Source organism: Malus domestica, chromosome 10, assembly GCF_042453785.1.
Source record: "Malus domestica chromosome 10, GDT2T_hap1".
Lineage (NCBI taxonomy): Eukaryota > Viridiplantae > Streptophyta > Magnoliopsida > Rosales > Rosaceae > Malus > Malus domestica.
Window position 1 is genome coordinate 6,363,643 of NC_091670.1, and position 21,453 is coordinate 6,385,095.

A 21,453-nucleotide genomic window follows, 5' to 3' on the forward strand; every position below is an offset into this window, starting at 1 on the left:
AAAGCAATCATGCTGGGGGTCTGACTCTCGAGATTCGGAGAGCAGTGTCTCTTCGATTTTTGAGGAAGTAATCATGTTGGGAGTCTGGCTCTCGAGATTCGGAGGGCGGTGCCTCTTCGATTTTGGAGCAAGCAATCTTGTTGGGAGTGTTGTCTCGAATGTGAGTAAAGGTTGGGCATGTTTGCTAGTCTACCTTGCCACGAAGCACAAAGGTTGACACACAGGGACTTTCCAATTATCCAGCAATGGTACTGTTCCTTTACCCTCTCTTCGATTTTGAGAAAGTAGTCATGTTGGGAGTCTGGCTCCCGAGATTCGGAGGACGGTGCCTCTTCGATTTTGGAGCAAGCAATCTTGTTGGGAGTGTTTTCTCGAATGTGAGTAAAGGTTGGGCATGTTTGCTAGTCTACCTTGCCACGAAGCACAGAGGTTGACACACAGGGACTTTTCAATTATCCAGCAGTGGTACTGTTCCTTTACCCTTGTGGGTAATAATATGGTAGCTAGACCTTCAAAATTTATGTGTCTAAACTTTGTTAGTGCTGTTTCTTTGCTATTCTTTTACCTTTCTTGGTCAGAGCACTGTAGTGGGAGCTGCAAGCTTCACGTGCTCAACTTTGGCAGAGAACTTTGGCAAAGTTATCTGTGGTACCCATGAGATATTGTTGCGTGTGGGAAGTGGGTGATTGAACAGTAAGATTCATGTGCTTTCTACTTCACCAGAAGTCTTCGACAGAATGCCCATAATTTCTGCAAAGCTGAGTGTGCGTGTGACAGGTGCTGACAAGGCTAGAAAAGTAGGTGCCTCTTCGATTTCTGAGATCGGCCCTCGTGGTCTCTGAGCAGCCCAGCTTTTGAGAAAGCGAGCGCCTCTTCGATTGATTCGGAGAACGATGCCTCATCGATTTTTGAGAAAGTAATCATGCTGGGGGTCTGGCTCTCGAGATTCGAGGAGCAGTGTCTCTTCGATTTTTGAGAAAGTAATCATGTTGGGAGTCTGGCTCTCGAGATTCGGAGGGCGGTGCCTCTTCGATTTTGGAGCAAGCAATCTTGTTGGGAGTGTTAAAATTGCTATTCTTTTACCCTTCTTGGTCAGAGCGATGTAGTGGGAGCTGCAAGCTTCACGTGCTCAACTTTGGCAGAGAACTTTGGCAAAGTTATTTGTGGTACCCATGAGCTATTGTTGCGTGTGGGAAGTGGGTGATTGAACAGTAAGATTCATGTGTTTTCTACTTCCCCAGAAGTCTTTGACAGAATGCCTATAATTTCCGCAAAGCTGAGTGTGCGTGTGACAGGTGCTGACAAGGCTGAAAAAGTAGGTGCCTCTTCGATTTCTGAGATTGGCCCTTGTGGTCTCTGGGTAGCCCAGCTTTTGAGAAAGCGAGCGCCTCTTCGATTTCTGAGATCGGCCTTCGTGGTCTTTGAGCAGCCCAACTTTTGAGAAAGCAAACGCCTCTTCGATTTCTGAGATCAACCCTCGTGATCTCTAAGCAGCCCAGCTTTTGAGAAAGCAAACGCCTCTTCGATTTCTGAGCAGGCGCCTCTTCGATTTCTGAAGCTCCGTCGAGTGCAGATTTTTATAGGGGCTGGCATTAAGTTCCAAAGCACACTTGAATCTCCACCAGTAGAAGCTTCATTCTTGCACTTCTAAGATCTTGATTTGTCCGACCTCTTCTCTCTTCAACACCTTTGAAAATGTCTGGCCCCTCCGACCGTCGTTTTGACTTGAACCTTGTTGAAGAGGCAGCCCCGCCTTCTCCAGACAACATATGGCGCCCATCCTTCGTCTCCCCTACTGGTCCTCTTACCGTTGGGGATTCCGTGATGAAGAATGATATGACCGCTGCGGTGGTGGCCAGGAACCTTCTCACTCCCAAAGATAACAGACTACTTTCCAAACGGTCTGATGAGTTAGCTGTTAAGGATTCGCTGGCTCTCAGTGTTCAGTGTGCAGGTTCTGTGTCTAATATGGCCCAACGCCTATTTGCTCGAACCCGCCAAGTTGAATCATTGGCGGCTGAAGTGATGAGTCTCAAACAGGAGATTAGGGGGCTCAAGCATGAGAATAAACAGTTGCACCGGCTCGCACATGACTATGCTACAAACATGAAGAGGAAGCTTGACCAGATGAAGGAAACTGATGGTCAGGTTTTACTTGATCATCAGAGATTTGTGGGTTTGTTCCAAAGGCATTTATTGCCTTCGTCTTCTGGGGCTGTACCGCGTAATGAAGCTCCAAATGATCAACCTCTGATGCCTCCTCCTTCTAGGGTTCTGTCCAGTACTGAGGCTCCAAATGATCCCCCTCCGGTGCCTTCTCTTTCTGGGGCTCTACCGACTGCTGAGACTTCTCCTAAGCAACCTTTGTGAAGGCTCCCTCTTGTGTGTTTATTTTGACTCATGTATATGTACATATTTGTAGCTTATCGGGGATATCAATAAATAAGCTTTCCTTCATTTCAACGTATTGTGTTAAATACACCAAAGCCTTCTTCGCTAAGTTCTTTGAATTTTCTTTTGTTGAAGCTTGTAAGTTGAAGCTTTCTGAGTGGAGCATGTAGGTTGGGGTAGTGTTCCCTTAATTTCCCGAGTGAGGAAAACTTCTCGGTTGGAGACTTGGAAAATCCAAGTCACTGAGTGGGATCGGCTATATGAATCTTAGAACGCCATTGTGCTCGATCCTGTGTCATGTCCTTCGTTAGATCCAAGTACTCTAAGTCTTTTCTTAGAGTCTCTTCCAAAGTTTTCCTAGGTCTTCCTCTACCCCTTCGGCCCTGAACCTCTGTCCCATAGTCGCATCTTCTAATCGGAGCGTCAGTAGGCCTTCTTTGCACATGTCCAAACCACCGTAACCGATTTTCTCTCATCTTTCCTTCAATTTCGGCTACTCCTACTTTACCCCGGATATCCTCATTCCTAATCTTATCCTTTCTCGTGTGCCCACACATCCAACGAAGCATCCTCATCTCCGCTACACCCATTTTGTGTACGTGTTGATGTTTCACCGCCCAACATTCTGTGCCATACAGCATCGCCGGCCTTATTGCCGTCCTATAAAATTTTCCCTTGAGCTTCAGTGGCATACGGCAGTCACACAACACGCCGGATGCACTCTTCCACTTCATCCATCCAGCTTGTATTCTATGGTTGAGATCTCCATCTAATTCTCCGTTCTTTTGCAAGATAGATCCTAGGTAACGAAAACGGTCGCTCTTTGGTATTTCTTGATCTCCGATCCTCACCCCTAACTCGTTTTGGCCTCCATTTGCACTGAACTTGCACTCCATATATTCTGTCTTTGATCGGCTTAGGCGAAGACCTTTAGATTCCAACACTTCTCTCCAAAGGTTAAGCTTTGCATTTACCCCTTCCTGAGTTTCATCTATCAACACTATATCGTCTGCGAAAAGCATACACCAAGGAATATCATCTTGAATATGTCCTGTTAACTCATCCATTACCAACGCAAAAAGGTAAGGACTTAAGGATGAGCCTTGATGTAATCCTACAGTTATGGGAAAGCTTTCGGTTTGTCCTTCATGAGTTCTTACGGCAGTCTTTGCTCCTTCATACATATCCTTTATAGCTTGGATATATGCTACTCGTACTCCTTTCTTCTCTAAAATCCTCCAAAGAATGTCTCTTGGGACCCTATCATACGCTTTTTCCAAATCTATAAAGACCATGTGTAAATCCTTTTTCCCATCTCTATATCTTTCCATCAATCTTCGTAAGAGATAGATTGCCTCCATGGTTGAGCGCCCTGGCATGAACCCGAATTGGTTGTCCGAAACCCGTGTCTCTTGCCTCAATCTATGCTCAATGACTCTCTCCCAGAGCTTCATTGTATGACTCATTAGCTTAATACCCCTATAGTTCATGCAATTTTGTACGTCGCCCTTATTCTTGTAGATAGGCACCAAAGTGCTCGTTCGCCACTCATTTGGCATCTTCTTCGTTTTCAAAATCCTATTGAAAAGGTCAGTGAGCCATGTTATACCTGTCTCTCCCAAAAGTTTCCACACTTCGATTGGTATATCGTCTGGGCCTATTGCTTTTTTATGCTTCATCTTCTTCAAAGCTACAACCACTTCTTCCTTCCGGATTCGACGATAAAAAGAGTAGTTTCTACACTCTTCTGAGTTACTCAACTCCCCTAAAGAAGCACTCATTTCATGTCCTTCATTGAACAGATTATGAAAATAACCTCTCCATCTGTCTTTAACCGCGTTCTCTGTAGCAAGAACCTTTCCATCCTCATCCTTGATGCACCTCACTTGGTTTAGGTCCCTTGTCTTCTTTTCCCTTGCTCTAGATAGTTTATAGATATCCAACTCTCCTTCTTTGGTATCTAGTCGTTTATACATATCGTCGTAAGCCGCTAACTTAGCTTCTCTGACAGCTTTCTTCGCCTCTTGCTTCGCTTTTCTATACCTTTCACCATTTTCATCGGTCCTCTCCTTGTATAAGGTTTTACAACATTCCTTCTTAGCCTTCACCTTTGTTTGTACCTCCTCATTCCACCACCAAGATTCCTTTTGGTGTGGGGCAAAGCCCTTGGACTCTCCTAATACCTCTTTTGCTACTTTTCGGATACAACTAGCCATGGAATCCCACATTTGGCTAGCTTCCCCCTCTCTATCCCACACACATTGGGTGATTACCTTCTCTTTGAAAATGGCTTGTTTTTCTTCTTTTAGATTCCACCATCTAGTCCTTGGGCACTTCCAAGTCTTGTTCTTTTGTCTTACTCTTTTGATATGTACATCCATCACCAACAAGCGATGTTGATTAGCCACGCTATCTCCTGGTATAACTTTGCAATCCTTACAAGTTATACGATCCCCTTTCCTCATTAGAAGAAAATCTATTTGTGTTTTTGACGACCCACTCTTGTAGGTGATCACATGTTCTTCTCTCTTCTTAAAGAAAGTGTTGGCTAAGAAGAGATCATATGCCATTGCAAAATCCAAGATAGCTTCCCCATCCTCGTTTCTCTCCCCAAAACCATGACCACCATGAAAACCTCCATAGTTGCCTGTCTCCCTGCCCACGTGTCCATTTAAATCTCCTCCTATAAATAACTTCTCCGTCTGAGCAATTCCTTGCACCAAGTCTCCAAGATCTTCCCAAAATTTCTCCTTCGAACTCGTATCCAACCCTACTTGAGGTGCGTACGCACTAATCACATTGATAAGTTCTTGTCCTATTACAATCTTGATTGCCATGATTCTATCTCCTACCCTCTTGACATCTACAACATCTTGTACCAAGGTCTTGTCCACGATGATGCCAACACCGTTTCTCGTTCTATTTGTGCCCGAATACCAAAGTTTAAACCCTGAGTTTTCTAGATCCTTTGCCTTACTACCAACCCACTTAGTTTCTTGTAGGCACATAATATTTATCCGTCTCCTCACCATAACTTCCACTACTTCCATAGATTTTCCCGTTAAGGTTCCTATATTCCACGTTCCTAAACGCATTTTGCTCTCTTGAACTTTACCCTTTTGTCCTAGCTTCTTCACCCTCCCCCGTCTAATAAGATCAAAGTACTTCTTTTGCAATGGATTACACTCAGGTTCCATTGTTTTCTCATCCATTGTCACCGGCCATTGAGGATATGAATGAAGATTTAGGGGCTCAAGTTGACAATAATATGGAGGTTGATCGATTAACACAGCCTACAACGTTAACTTCCTTTGGAGAATCACAAGCATTAGTTCCACCTCCAGTTGAACTCAGAAAATCTACAAGAGCTCGAAAATCTACTGCAATAAGTGACTATGTGTACTTACAAGAGATTAAGTTCGATATAGGTGACATTGATGACCCTCTCACATACACTCAGGCAATTGAAAGCCCTTAAACAGTTCGTGGAACAATGCTATGAAAGATGAGTTAGATTCAATGTTCAAGAATCAAGTTTGGACATTGGTGGAAAACTCTGAAATTAGGCCAATAGGTTGCAAGTGGGTGTATAAAACTAAAAGAGATGCTAATGGAAGAATTGAGAGATATAAAGCACGGTTAGTTGCTAAGGGGTTTACTCAAAGAGAGGTAATCGACTACAATGACACTTTCTCTACAGTTTCCTCTAAAGATTCTATGCGAGTTATAATGTCTTTAGCTGCCTATTTTGATCTTGAGTTACATCAAATGGATGTAAAAATAGCTTTTCTTAATGGAGACCTACAAGAAGATATTTATACGAAGCAACCTGTTGGATTTGTTGAAAGGGGGAAGGAGAGTATGGTATGCAAAGCTCAACAAGTCAATATATGGCTTGAAACAAGCATCAAGGCAATGGTACTTGAAATTTGATCAAATTGTGTCTGCACAAGGTTTTGTGGAAAATAAGCTAGATGATTGCATATGCATTAAGTTCTTAGGATTCAAATTCATTTTCTTGGTGCCTTATGTTGATGATATTCTTCTTGCTAGTTCATGTCCTCAATTGCTTCAAAGTACCAAAAGAATGCTCAGTGACAACTTTGAGATGAAAGACCTTGGTGAAGCACATTATGTATTGGGAATAGAGATTGTTCGAGATAGACAAATGAGGCTTCTTGGCTTATCTCAAAAGGGATATATTGACAGAGTATTGGTGAGATTTCATATGAAAATTTGCAATAATGGTCAAGTTCCAGTTAATAAAGGTGATAAGTTCTCGAAGAGTCAGTGTCCAAGAACTGATTTAGAAGTGAAGAAAATGCAAGCTAAACCTTATGCCTCATTAGTTGGAAGTCTCATGTATGCAACCATGTGTACAAGGCCTAATATTGCCTTTATTGTTGGCTTACTAGGCATATTTCAAGCAAATCCAGGTGAAGCACATTGGGTGGCAGCCAAGAAAGTTCTACGATACTTGCAGCAAACCAAAAGTCATATGTTGGTGTATGGCAAAAGAAATTCTTTGGAACTTATAGGATATATAGACTCGGATTTAGCTGGAGATGTGGATGACAGGAAGTCAACAGGGGGTTATATCTTCATGCTCAATGGAGAGGCAGTTTCATGGAAAAGTGCGAAACAAACTGTTATAGCTACATCTACTATGGAGGTTGAGTTTGTAGCTTGTTTTGAAGGCATGAAATAGGCAGCATGGTTGAAGAATTTCTTAACAGATTTAAAGGTTGTGAATTCGATTCAGAAGCCTGTTAAGATGTTTTGTGATAACAACTCGGCTGTATTCTTTGCCAAGAATAATAGGCGTACTTTAGCTTCACGTTTGATGGATGTGAAATTTCTTAAGGTCAAAGAATAGGTCAAGAAATGAGTTATTGAAGTATAGCACAAAAGCACTACAATGATGCTTGCTGATCCGTTAACTAAGGCATTGCCTATTGGAGAATTTAGAAAACATGTTTCTTTGATGGGAGTGCTAGAAAGTTTTGATCAATGGGAATAATCAAGGATGTTTTGAGGCCTCGGGGTTGCAACTGTGAAGGATTTAGAACAATTAAGTGCAGTTCTGACAAGCTGAGGTTAAGTTATAGTTAGTTTGCTAGTTTGATTTTGTGTTTTGATAAGTGTCCTTGTCTCGAGACTCAATGCTTTAGTTTTGAAAGTATTGTAGTTTTGGTGATGGACCATGTTAGAAGTTAGATTCATATGATTTGAAAAACAGTTTATCTGTTTTAAAGTTTATAGTTAATGGATTTTATTCAGTCATTAAAATGTTGCTTTTCATTGAATATTGTTTTGTGCTATGAGCTTTTGAAAACTGGGAGCATAATATGGACTGTTTATGTTGTTTGAAAAATGAGTCATATTTGCATATTGAATACATGTGAGCTTAGATTCAATAGTGCATTTTGGTTGTAGTCTGTGAATCTTGGTTTCTGTATTTTGAGCTGTAATGGGATGATAGTCATGATGGTAAAATCTTGAATAAGGCTATGTGATCACTTCTTATAATTGGTGAAAGCTATGTTTGATCTTTGTCTCATGTTCAAGTGGGAAAATGTAAGTATATGGACATGAGATTTGATGATCGGGCATTAGCTATTTGAGCCCAATAGGTATAAGAAAGCCTTGTATTTTATTGCAGTAGTGAACTGATATGATTTGGGAAAACTTAAGTTGTTTTCCATAAGGATTTTAATAGGGAATCAACATTCTAATATGAGAAGGATATATATATATATATGGCAATCTCTTCTCTCGCAGGTTCATGCTCTCAAGGCACCGAGCCTTATTCTTCGTTTGAGCAATAAGTATCCTGACATAGAGAAGAAAAGCTGTTGCGTTCACAGGTTGTACAAATTGGATCATGGCTGCATCCAACAGAAGTCTCTTCAGGTAAGCATGCTTTAGTTATTATATGGATTGATGTTTTCGTGTCCTGTTTGATTGTGATTCTAGCAACTGAATCTTTCATGGGGTTTAAGAGTTAACAGATTTTGCTGCAGGTTTTTGAATCAGAAATTCTTTTGCTAAAACCATGGAAAACCATGTAACCCCTCCTATGTGTTTGGCTTACTTATCGAATTGCTTATGGCTAAAGATATTTGGAAAAGTGTGACTTAAATGTTACGATGGATTTGATGAATCCCTGATCTATGAGTTACGATGCAGGGCTCCCCAGACAAAACAACAAGGTCATCCAATTTAATTGTATTTTACTGAATTGAACAGTATTTGGCAAGAGCTTGACAAACATCAACCTAGCAAGATGGTACGTGCGGCTGGCTTGAAGAGCCGAGACAAGGATCTCATCTATGATTTTCTTGCTGGCCTTGGTGATGTGTTTGACAAAGTTCGAAGTGATATTCTCCAGATTAAACCACTTCCGGAGTTGGCAAAATGTTTCAACTTTGTTCATCGTGAGGCTCAGCGCCAAGCAACCATGCTAAAAGCCATGTGGATGATTCTCCCATGGCTATGGTTGCAAAAGTCCATATTTTGGAATGTCTCGGTCCGCCCATTCCTCCGAAAATGTTGATAAAGATAGTCTTCGTTCTGTTTTTTGCAATGGAACCCGACACACTGATGAAATGTGCTTCAATAAACCTGGGTATCCTGCGTGGTATTTAGAGCCTTTCTCTTATGAGATTGTTCAGCTTTTGTTTTCAAATTCTCTGCGATTGTGGGATGGTACTAGAAATGGGGCTCTATTTGGGTTTTCAGGTCTCTTCTAGCTGGTTAGCTCTAGGAGATAATGGACCTTATATTTCAATTTTTATTTCTCTTAATTTAATTCTTTTAACTATTGCCCTGCATCAAAAACCTTATTGCGATATATGACATCCCTTCCTAAAGGAAACGTAGTGACAACAACTAAAGAATCTCTTCCTGTGACGAGGATCGGTGTATTTTTCTTTTATTCTTTGAGTTTTAATAAAAAGACCGAACCCATTTGATTTAGTTTATTTTGATGTACAGAGAGGCCTAATATCTATTCAACATGGAATTCGGTGGTTTGTTATATTTGTAGATGACTATACTAGGATGACTTGGTTATAAGTCATGAAGAATAAGAGTGATATTGGATTCATTTTCTAAAACTCTTATCAGATGGTTCAAACTCAATTTTCACTCTCTATCAAAAGTTCTCCAGTCTGAAATTAGCGGTGAGTATGTCAATTCAGAACTCTAAAAAAAATTCCACAAAAATGGTATCTTCATGAAGCTACATGTCCACAAACTGAATGGCATGGCTGAGCAGAAAAATATACACATATTGGAGATAGCTCGGGCTCTTATAGATGCATCAACTCCAGTCTTACTGGGCTGACGCAATTACCTATGCTATCTGATGGATTGGATGCCCTCTGGGATTCTTGACTTCTGGACTCCTCTTGAGGTTTTGGTAGACCATATATTTATCCTCTACCCTTAATCTTACGCCATGTAAATTTGGATGTGTGCCGCATGTTCATGTTCAAGAAAATCAACGAAGTAAACTCAACTCATGTGTTGTCCAATGCATTTTTTGGGAGCACTTATGGCTCCGTATATTGCTTACTGAGATCGGGTTTTTACCTTGTTTTTTTTGTAACTGGGTTTTCTTGTTTCAAGCAGTTTTCTACTTCTTGTTAGGGTTTGGCTTCAAAAGATGTTTTTAGCGGGTATTGGCCTAGCTCCCCCGCTTGTATTACTTTTCCTTTTTCCTTCTTCATATTATTAATAAAATCTAGTAGAAAGGGGACGGGCGGGGGGTTTCTAGGTGCAATGTTCATTTCTCCTAAAGGAGAGGGTTGGTGCTTTGCACATGATTATTGACGAAGAGCTAATCTCGCCTAATCCGTCCCTACAAATTTAAAAATAAAAATAAAATATTGGGTTTAAATCTCAAGGGGCTATACAGCTTTCTTGTCATAATCAAGCAACTAGGGAAATAGCAAATAATCATGTCCAACATGGCCGAACTAAACATGTGGAGGTAGATCGATACTTTATCAAAGGGACGCTAGTTGTGAGGTTACTAGATATACCGTTTGTAAGGTCTAAAAAAACAGTTGGCAAATGTTTTAACACATTCGGGATTTGCTAGAGTCTTTCATGACTCACTTGACAAGTCATGAGGCAATGATTCTTTGTATTTATTGTATTTATTATAAGATTGTAATTTTCTTATTCTATGAGATTTCTTGTATGCTTGGTCAGCTTGTACATATATTTCACCTCCTGGATAGAAGAATAGACATTGAATTATAACCCCTAATTTTCTTCTATCAATTTTATCTCTTGGTTTTGTAATTTTCAACCGGCAATAGTTCCTAGATTATTATTTGATTTGTATGTGTTAACGCTTAAAATTGGAAGGTCAATAAAAACTAGTATGGTCAACTCTACATGGGTTTGAAAAATAAGATAGATATAGAAATAAATTTTTTTTAAGTGGTTCACTCATAAAAGATGAGCTACATCCACTGGAGTACTCTTGTATATATGAGAAGATCTCGACTTAAGTAATCTACTTATTTCTCTTGGACTTGACCGCTTATAAGGGTACTCGGTTTCTTTGTTTACGCCCTTAGTGAATCCTAAAAGTCTTGGGTCTTTACTTCTACCACCGTTCTACTAATAAATAGGCAGAACACATAAGCACGATCAAGTACTTCTCTACTCGACATGTGTGGAGGAAGTGACATTTACACATGGCTACTAACATGATTTCTTGGGTCGACGCGTTTTGAGCACAACGCTCATCCAAGAGAGGTTGAGTAGCATTTTGTCCAAATGCTAGGCCTGACAGCATTTATGTCACATTATAAACTTCTTCTTCTGTTGATGGTCAACGTGTGGCTTAGAGTTGACGTCTAGACAGACCTGTCCTTGAAGTTATGTGCCAACAAGTTGTAGGTCCATCAACAGTCAGATAGTACGTTTAAGTTTTACACTCGTTTCTCTTTGTCGGTAGACGATCTAAGGCTAGGAGCGATCGTTGATGGCGGTCATCTTTCGTTTGTTGCGATAGCGCAACGTCTGCTGGGTTCATTGGGCTGGTTTGTATTGTTTTCATCTTCTCATTCTTTTGTGGGCTCTCCCAACGGCCATCTATTAGGTCCAAAGAGCTAATATTGTTTTAAGGGCCATGAAGGGGTCGTGCGTTATTAATATGGCAATAGCATCAAAGATAATCCTTCCTATAGTTTTTTTGTAATCTTTTCAAAAAAGTTGAACAGTGTCGTTTAGTATATGTTTCTGTTTTTAACAACCATAAACTGCAAGTGACCAACTGCAAGTGACCATTTAACAACCATAAGCTGCAGGTGACCATTTAACAACCATAAACTGCAAGTGACCTCATAGTCTTGGGGCGCTGACGTGATAAGAAACATTTTAAAATTTTTCCTATGCCTTGTACCATTTTAACAACCACGAACTGCGAGTGACCTCGTAGTATTGCAGTGCTGGCTTAATAGTCCTTTTCAAAAAACGATTGATGTCAATATCCCTAGTCTTGGGCTAATAACTTCGATAGGTGGAACATAAATGCTAAAGAGACTTTTTGGAGTGAGACTTTATATTGATTATATGTTACCTCATATTTTTTTGTACAATATTTTATAACATTGGCACGGGAATTGTGCCCAAAACATGAGATGATAAAAAGTTCATAAAGAGTCCAATTTTTTAGAGTCTCCTTAGCATTTTGTCGAGAAATTTTTCATTTTGACGAGAACATGGATGGTAGACCACGTGTTTTTATGTAAGTTGTGAAAAATTTTATTTTTTAAGTTATTAACAAAAAACACACATATCCTATCATTTGTATAGTGATACGTGGTGTATTACCTCCTATATCGGTCACACTAAAAAATCTCTCTATTTTGTCATAAGTGAAACCTTTCTTTTTTATATTATAAATGCTAAGGAAACTTTCTTAAAAATGAGATTTTATGTTACCTCATGTTTTTTACATAATATTTTATAAGATTAGCACAAAAACTAAAGTTAAATTATGAAGTGTCAAAGAATCTATAAAGAGTTTCACATTAAAAAAATCTCCTTAACATTTCTCTCTTTATATTTCTTATGCATTGATTGCCTTGGCGGGTAGCTTAAGAGTAACCTTTTTATTTTTATTTTTATTTTGTTCAGTTGTCTTAAGAGTCAAAACCAATCTTGGATTTCTAAATCTTAAAACCTCTTTTAGTATTTTCCCCTTATTACCATAATTTAATGCAATTTTTCTTTATTTGCAAATATGAGATTTTAAATTCAAATATCATGGATGGTAAGTTTGATACTTATACAAAAAAAAAAAAAAAACTCGTTTTTAGTATTTAGGAGTGTATTGAATATAACGATTCTCTAAATTCAATAATGTTGAAGCAAAAATTTAATACAACTTTTAAACTTTGTCAAGTTTGAGTGTACAAGATGAATTAACCATGAATGAAACTTGTCCCTCTAATTGTATCAATTATTACAAATTGGAAAGCGATGCTTTTCCTTCATTACTAATGCATATCTCTAACTTGGACAAAATTTAAAATTACATCCATTTCTTGATTAAACAGATAATGAATCTAATTAGTTATTTGATACAATTCAATTCTATCCACACAACAAAAGACACAATTAATGTAGATCGAGAACAAAATTTCGGCTCATCCATGCATTCACACGCAAACACACAAAACATAATGAAAACGTAATGAGTAAACTCAGTATGATACATGCACATGGTCAAGAATTAGAATTTTCAACATTAAATTCTCAGTAATTTGATGGAGCAAGAAACCAAAGCCACAATTCTCATTAGTCTACTCCTCTACGTGTCTATCTAATTGTACTGAAAAAGCAAACACAAATACAAAATAATTAGGAGCATTGACTCTTTTTTTTAACAAACGATGTTATCTATTCTAAAGGGGTAGGAGAGTGGGCGAAACCTCACAATAGGTTAGCAATGATGTGGTTCAAATTTATCTTTGGCGAGAATCGAATATAAGATCTCTTACTTACAAGTAAAAAGAAATATCACTATATCGTAATACTAAGTAATTTTTAACAAAACGAGTGAACGTCTCAATCTTATGAACTACGGTCCAGTCTCCAAATTACATTTAGGGACAAAACAAATGTATAAATTATATAAAAAAATCAATTTTAGTCCCTTGACTCAATGTTCTTGTCAGCATACATTAATTACCTAATATACTAATATATTTTGATGTTTAATTTCTCTTTTTCTTCTTAAATTTTTAATATAATATTCTGATACACTTTGTGCTTGGTAATCTAGTGTCTTTATGCATGAAGATAATCAATTCGGTCATTGTGGTTGAACTCTATTATGGATTTTTGACCACATTCTCCATAGGCCCTCTTATCTCTTCCTTCTCCAAGCTCGGGTAATACCAGCTGCTCTCACTAAAGTACATATACCTATGGGTATTGATATATCACACTCACGGCTCCGTTGCAACACGCCACCAATTCTAATTGAAATCGAAAGGGTTAGAATGAAATCATAAAAATATGTATCTTTATTTTATATGGTATTTACTTGGGATTGTAGTTCAATTGGTTAGAGCACCACTCTATCAAGGCGGAAGCTATGGATTCGAGCCCCGTCAGTCTCGACGAATCTAAATCTAATAAAAAACTATATCTTCATCTCTCTAATTTTTGTGAAAAGAAGTCCAAATAACAAAATTTCATTCCCAACAGCAATCCCTCTTCTTTTTTTCTTTTACATTTCACATTTATCATCAACCAAAAATCTTTTTCCTCCACTTGCTTTTGCTAGAAAATTTTTTGCAAATTATATCAGCAAAACATAAGAAGGTGTTTAGACTCAAATTTACGTTATCAACCCGCACAATCAAGGCCGCTGAATGAGCAGGATTTTAGACCGTTGAAAGATAAAGTTGTGAAATCCCGTCCCTGATTTTTACTATTGCAAACTATGTATGTGTATTAAGGAGTTATTATATTATTTTTGGAATTTATATTAATTGTAGAGTGTTGAGATTGTGTACTCAAAAGTTATCAAGGTGAAAAAGCTACAATTAAAGAGTTGCCCTTAATTAATTAAGGAGAAAAAAAATTAAAGAAAATGCCACCGGGGGGGGGGGGGGGGTGGCTGAGAAAAGGAAGAAGAAGAAAAGGAAAGGAGGTGTGGGAGAGAAAGGAGGGAGGAGGGGGATGAATCATGACACGCCCCGATCCCGGTATTCCCCGAATATTATGATAGGTACGTGCTGGTCGACACCCGAGGTGACGAAAGCTATTTATTGAATACAAGAGTAAAGATTAGAAGAATATATATATATATATATATATAATTATCAAAAGGTCTAAAGGAAATAAACAGTGCTTAAGAAAGTGGCTAGAGTGCACATAGCATGTTCTAATTTGAGATTTCAAAAGGAAAGACTATTACAGATATCACACAAAGAAAATGGATGCAACTACTGGTAGGGGAATGCCTCGTATATTGGGTCGTAGTCCTCGTCCCTAAGACCTGAATGGGAGCGCAAAACAATGGTGAGTGGACCAAGTTTATATATATACATACTATGAAAACAGTTATAAACATACTAACCCCCACCATTAAGATGATGAAAACTACTAAATAATAAGTGATAGGTTTCTCAAAACCTCTAGCATGCCATAAAAATAATTCATATAACTATCTGCAAATCAAACTCATAAATCATATCAAGAAGCATAACACAAATTGTGCTGCTAGTGAGTGCACCGAATAATAATACTCCTGGGCCAATGCCTGCACCTCAGTCTCTGTGCCCATAGCCAAAGATATCTCCCTCCCGGCCCAATGCCTTTCTCCGTGTCCCTCAGCCTTTCGCTAGGGATTATTTCTCCCGACCTCAATGCTAACATCAGATCCTCGCCCCAGGCGGCATAGTGTTCACTAGGTACGCACAAAACATAATTCATCTCTAAAATACAACTTCGTAGCATAAATTCATCGATCCTCTATACTACGAAGAGGTGTTTGAAAGTCATTTGAAACACATTCTTAGCATCATATCGTTATCGATCAGATAGTCTACCAGAACGAGGGTTCTATAGAAAATACCATATAATGAAAATAGTTCAATATATATATATATATATATATATAATCAATCATAATTAAATCATCATGCTTCCTGTAAAGTATTCCTCAAATCAATAATTCTGCAAGGCATGCTATTAAATTATGCAATTCTATAAATAAAACATGCAATTTTGAAGGTGGTCCACTCACAGATACTCCATAGCAGCAGAATTATGCGGAAAAAGATTAAGGAATTCCTCGCTAGCAATTTCACCTAAACACAAGAGTGTACAAATAAATCAAACTACCCAAACGATATAATTCCAAGAAATGGAAATGGGTCTTGGGTTTGGATAGGTTAGGAACAAGAGGTGGTTTGGGTTTAAACCCCCTATACTCACACACACACGGCACACACCACACACCACACACACCTGCACCACGTACATACGTACTACACACACACATGCACTACAACACACTCACATGCATGCACAGCACACATGCGCACATGCACTCACATCATATACACATACACACACACTGTGCTGCACACACACACACGGCACTGCACACATACACTCACACGGACACACATATACACACAACATACACTCACACAGCACACGCACACACCCACAACACATAACACACACATGCAACACACCACATATGGCACAGCACACACACACAACACACACTTACGACCCATGCAGGGCACAGCCGTAAGCCAACTAAACAAAAAGGGAAATGGGCTAAGCTAAGGCCCGATGGTGATTAAGAAGGCCGGATGGCCTAGTGGCTTTGGGTGCAGATCGGGGAAGAACACCAGAAATTTTGATCGGGATTCCTCTCGATTCCGATTTGGACCTAAAACTAAGTAAATATAGGAAGTTAAAACATAAAAAAAATGACGCTGAGAGAGAAGGGAAAACAAGATTATACCTAGTTTAGAGCCACCCCAGCTGGACCGTGAAGAAGAGGTCGGAAATTCGATTTCGAATTTCGTCAAATTCTGGAAATAAACACCTAAGGTATGCATGCAGAGATTAGAATCACAACTCAGGCTCAAAGGTCACCACAGATAGACTACCACCAAGGGGACAATTTAAACATACCTGAGATGGAAATTTTGAGAGAGCTCAAGCTCTCGGGTTCACTGGTCACTGCATTCGCAGTGCACCGATGGTGCATGCAAAGCTATAGTTAGCTTCCTCAGGTTCCAGAGATCCAAAATATGAGTATAGAGTGTGCGAGTGCTAGGAAGAAAGAGAGATGAAAGGGTTTTCAAAGTGAGAGCAAAGGTAGAGCTCTCGGAGCTTAGAGAAAGTTACGGAACTGGGTGCAGAAAAGAATAAGGGAGAAGATGGGTTCACAGGTTGGGTCAACCTTAGGCTTAAGAAAATTAAAGAAAATCTTGGGCCTTACATTAATTCACAAAGGAATGAGCCTGGCCCAATGTAAACTAGGTTATTTTCAGGTAAGGGTTATAACAAATCAGAAGAGGGGAGAGGAAGTGACGAATCAGGGAGGGAGAAAGAAGGGAAAGGAGGGAAGGAGAAAATGAGGGGGAAAATCGGTTTCCCCTTGACCCATCGCGACCCTGTTTCGACCCGGTATAATTTCCGATGAAAATCGTCAATTTTCCGACGAATTGAGATGATTTACCACCACCAATCATCACTTCGTTACTCCTTCTTCATCTTTCCACCTAAAATCGAGCTAATTTGGCCTTGTATTCGTGAGATATGCACTGGTGGGTGGCGGGGTGGACAACGGCAATTCCACCATTTGTGAAGACAAAACCATTGACTACCACCATGGTTCAACTCCCCTTGAGGTCTGGATGAAAGCCCAAACAAGTTTGGGGGCGGCGAAGCTATGGAATTGAAGGATTGAGGCACACCCTTTTCTAGGGTTTCCGACGGATTTAAGTGAAATTGGAGCTCTTTCCGGCCAAATTGGACTTGGCCACATGTATAAAGTTTGCTCTAATCATTGATATCTTCATTTCTGTAATTTTTGGTAATTTTTAAAAATAGTTGAATTTTCCGGCAAATTGGGGCGGCCGACCGCCACCCACGATGGCGCGTGCAGCGGCAGCCTGGCCAGTGGGCCGACGATGTCCTTTTAAGTTCAAATAGATTCCTTGATTCCATAATTGATAACCATATGACGTAATTTGATAGTTTGGACTTAGTTTCATTACGATACCTTACTTGGTCAAAATATGAATCAACGATCCGACCGTTGGATCGTCATCAAACCGTAATGTGCGATAGAAAATAATATTTATGGATCATAGAAACTTATGGATCTAGAATCCGACGTACGGATCTTCCCTAATTAGATTTCTAAGTTTGTAAAATTAATTGTTAACCGCCACCTAATTCTAGCAATTGGTGGAGATCCGATTGTTGGATTGCGATGAGAATTTAGTATATGGTTCTATGAGCATAATGTGGACTTTGGGAGGTTATAGATCGGAAATCCGATATACGAATCTTCCGGATTGAATTTCGCAGGGTTGTGGACCTTACCGTTGCTCGAAAGTTGACTTGTGGTCAATATGTCTCGAAACGTTTTAAATATTAAATCTAGTACCACGGGATACTAAGTAAGTCTAGTGGGGTCACATTGGTTAGAGAGTGACTGGAATATATGTGATGTAATTACTACCTTAATTTCTTATATTAATATCATTTGTGAATATGATTTGGGCTATAAATGACATTTATATTGACGTGTGAATTATATATATATGCCATAGACCTATGTTTATTAAATGTAAATTCTATTGAAGTGTTATTTTTATTTCGGACTATTGATCTATTTTCATTAAGTATGATTTGACTTGTGCATTGGAAATATTGTTTGTATTGTATGATTGGATTGATGTAATGAAATGCGAGGGCTAATAGTGAACCGTTAACCCATTGTCATGGGGTTTGTTGCTTCGAAACATGTTTCAACCCTTGTGTCATTATTTTATTCTCGTTTTGTTGAGTCTTTGTAACTTGAGTAACTTGATTCATGTCTTGGTTCATTGATTGGTGTTATACATTATACTTCACGATTCCGTTGAGTGATGGTCCAGAATCGTGTCCTGGTTTGGATTCCGTTCAGTGATGGTTCAGAATCCCTTCTACTCCGTGATTCCGTTGAGTGATGGTCCAGAATTGTATCATGGTTTGGATTTCGTTGAGTGATGGTCCGTAATCCCTTCTACTTCGTGATTCCGTTGAGTGATGGTCCAGAATCGTATCCTGGGTTGAATTTCGTTGAGTGATGGTCTGGAATCCCCTTTGTTGTCTTGGCTCCGTTGTGTAGTTCGAAATCCCGTTCTTCCGAGATTTAGGCTTCAGCCGAATTGTGCCGCTCTAGCCCTACATTTTGATTAGTGGTATGTGATATTGATGATGCGATGGTTGGCATTATTGTTTGAGGTGATTATGGAATGATGTTGGCTATGGTTATTGTAATTATGATTAGACTCGTTTACCATAGTGACTAGTGAATATGATTGTGCTCCGTCGTTTGCTCTTTGTAATATTGTATGATATGCATTGTGATATATTGTTGAGATATAGCGATCTATGTGATGAATATTCGAGTGTAGTGAAATGACGAACTACGAATGGCTTGATCCCAAATGTGGGTACGTAGGAAGGCTAACGAGGAGGTTAGATGCAGTCATAAAGTATACAAAAATTCTAACGCAATTCGAGTATTGAATTAGGCTTTATTCATATCCCGAAGACAGGGTATGTTAGATATATGGTTATTTGATGACGTCACGTGTCGATCTTGGACGTACGTCGGGATCGGGGCGTGACAAAAGTGGTTGAAATGGTTTTTAATTATTATTAAGAAATGATATTGTGATTTTAATCATGATATTATCTCTTAGTAATATATTAAATTATTTAAAATTGATATTTATCTAAATCCCAATTTGAATGATGATGGGATATTCAGTATCTGGCAGTGCAGCTAATACTGGATTAATTTCATGCAATTAATCCATGCATGGGATAAAGGTGAAAGATGGTGATGTGATGTGATTAGGATGGTTTTATCTAGATAAAAAAAAAGGAGTAGGCTTCAACCTATGGACATGATGGAAAAACTAATTATCAGAAGATAGTGACATGGTAATTTCTTGACCATTGATCACATGATAATGGGATAAGGAGTAGGCGTGTTTGGTCAGACATGGTGTATTTAAATATTAAAGATTTGTGGCGTAAGGAGACTCAGGGATTGCTTCAGTTTGGTAGTCGTGATACATCAGAAGACCAAGAGATTATTTTCTAGTAGCCGTGACACGTCAGGAGACTCAGAGATTTACGGCTTAGCCATCAGCGAGAGCAACATTATAAATACAGAGGCACTGTGCATCGTAAAACCCCTCCAGTTCAACACATAAATTGCCCTACGCAAACCTCTCAAACACCTTTGAGACTTTTATTTTCTTTTTTCGCCGACACATCTTCAGTTTGGATAAACAGCACTGTTGTCATAGAATCAGCAGACTGAGGAGAACCTTCAGTTTGGATAAACAGCACTGCGTCAAGGCCGACTGGTTACCTATTCAAGTCTCGGTCGAGAAGGGTTTTCGAATCCTTATTGGCATATGTCATCTTATTAGTCTTCTTGACGAAGTGAGGTGTTACAGATTACTGGGCTCGGCACATTGAACGTCAAGTTGTTTATGATTGGATATTCATAAGTAAGTTTCAGAGTTCGGCATTTTGACAGCTGAACCACATTCACCATCAAGACATACATCTTTTTTGAGTACTTGTGTCCATATAGTTTGGAGCCGGTTCGACATGCTTATACTCTTACGAATATAATCACCATAACCAAACTTCGCAAGACTAGCAGCCTTGTCTTCAGGCTCTAGAACCCAAAAGCCGAGACGTGTTCCTTCCTCGGCTACAATCGCAAGATCAAGAAGTCAGCAACGTACCCAACACAACATCAACAAATTTTACTCATCGACCGAGCTTGGCCGTCGATTTGGCACGCCTCGCACACAACCGAATGACGTAGTTAGCTTACTAATTACTCGACATGTGCGCCACGTAGGCTTGGTAGTTTTTAGGTCAACAGAAGGTATTTCTATTCTTTTGTTGATCAGGCGACACCCGAATTTGAACTGGGGAAAAAGGATTTGCAGCCCCCCACCTTACCACTTATTTTATATATTTTGACATATCAAACTCAGTACAGACATATAGGTACATTAACTTAATATAACACATTTTAGTACATCCATTTATTCATTAAACAGATTAATACCCACTTTAGTACCTTGTTATACCAGTATAACTAATTGTGCTCAATTAATGTTTTGTTCATTCATGCATCCACACAACAAAACCCACAAGGTATATTGAAAACAACGTTTCGCTCATTCATGCATTCACAGGCAAACACACAAAATATAATGAAAACGTGATCAGTAAACTCTTCGTGTAAATGCAGATGGTCGAGAATTATAATTTCCAAAACGTTAAATTATCATTAGTTTGATGGAACAAGAAACCAAACCCACAATTCTCATTAGTCTACTCCTCTACATAACCATCTCTATCCAATTGTACCAAAAATACAAAATAATTCGGAGCACTGACTTATTTTTTTATTTTTATAACAAACGATATTATCTACAATAAAGGGGTGGGAGAGTGGATGAAGCCTCACAATGAGCTAGCAATGATGGGTTCAAATTTGCCTTTGACGAGAATCGTATCCAAAACTTCTCACTCACAAATGAAACGAAATACCATTAAACAGTAGTAATAAGTAGCATGAGCTCTGACTTTTAAAAAAACGAGTGAACGTTTCAGTCTTATGAACTATGGTCCATGGTCCTCAAATTACATCTAGGGACAAAACAAATATATAAATTATAAAATAAAATAAATCAATGTTAGTCCCTTAACTTAATGTTCATGTCAGCATACATTAATCACCTC

The 21,453-nt window shown here is 39.0% G+C and overlaps 1 long non-coding RNA gene across 1 annotated transcript; it reads left to right on the plus strand.

The window, feature by feature from the left end:
- Positions 1 to 7,964: 7,964 nt before the first annotated feature.
- LOC139188795 (uncharacterized) lies at positions 7,965 to 9,369 on the plus strand. The gene is made up of 2 exons (XR_011572093.1): positions 7,965 to 8,304; positions 8,581 to 9,369. It is a non-coding gene; the product is annotated as an uncharacterized lncRNA (long non-coding RNA).
- The last annotated feature ends 12,084 nt before the right edge of the window (positions 9,370 to 21,453 follow it).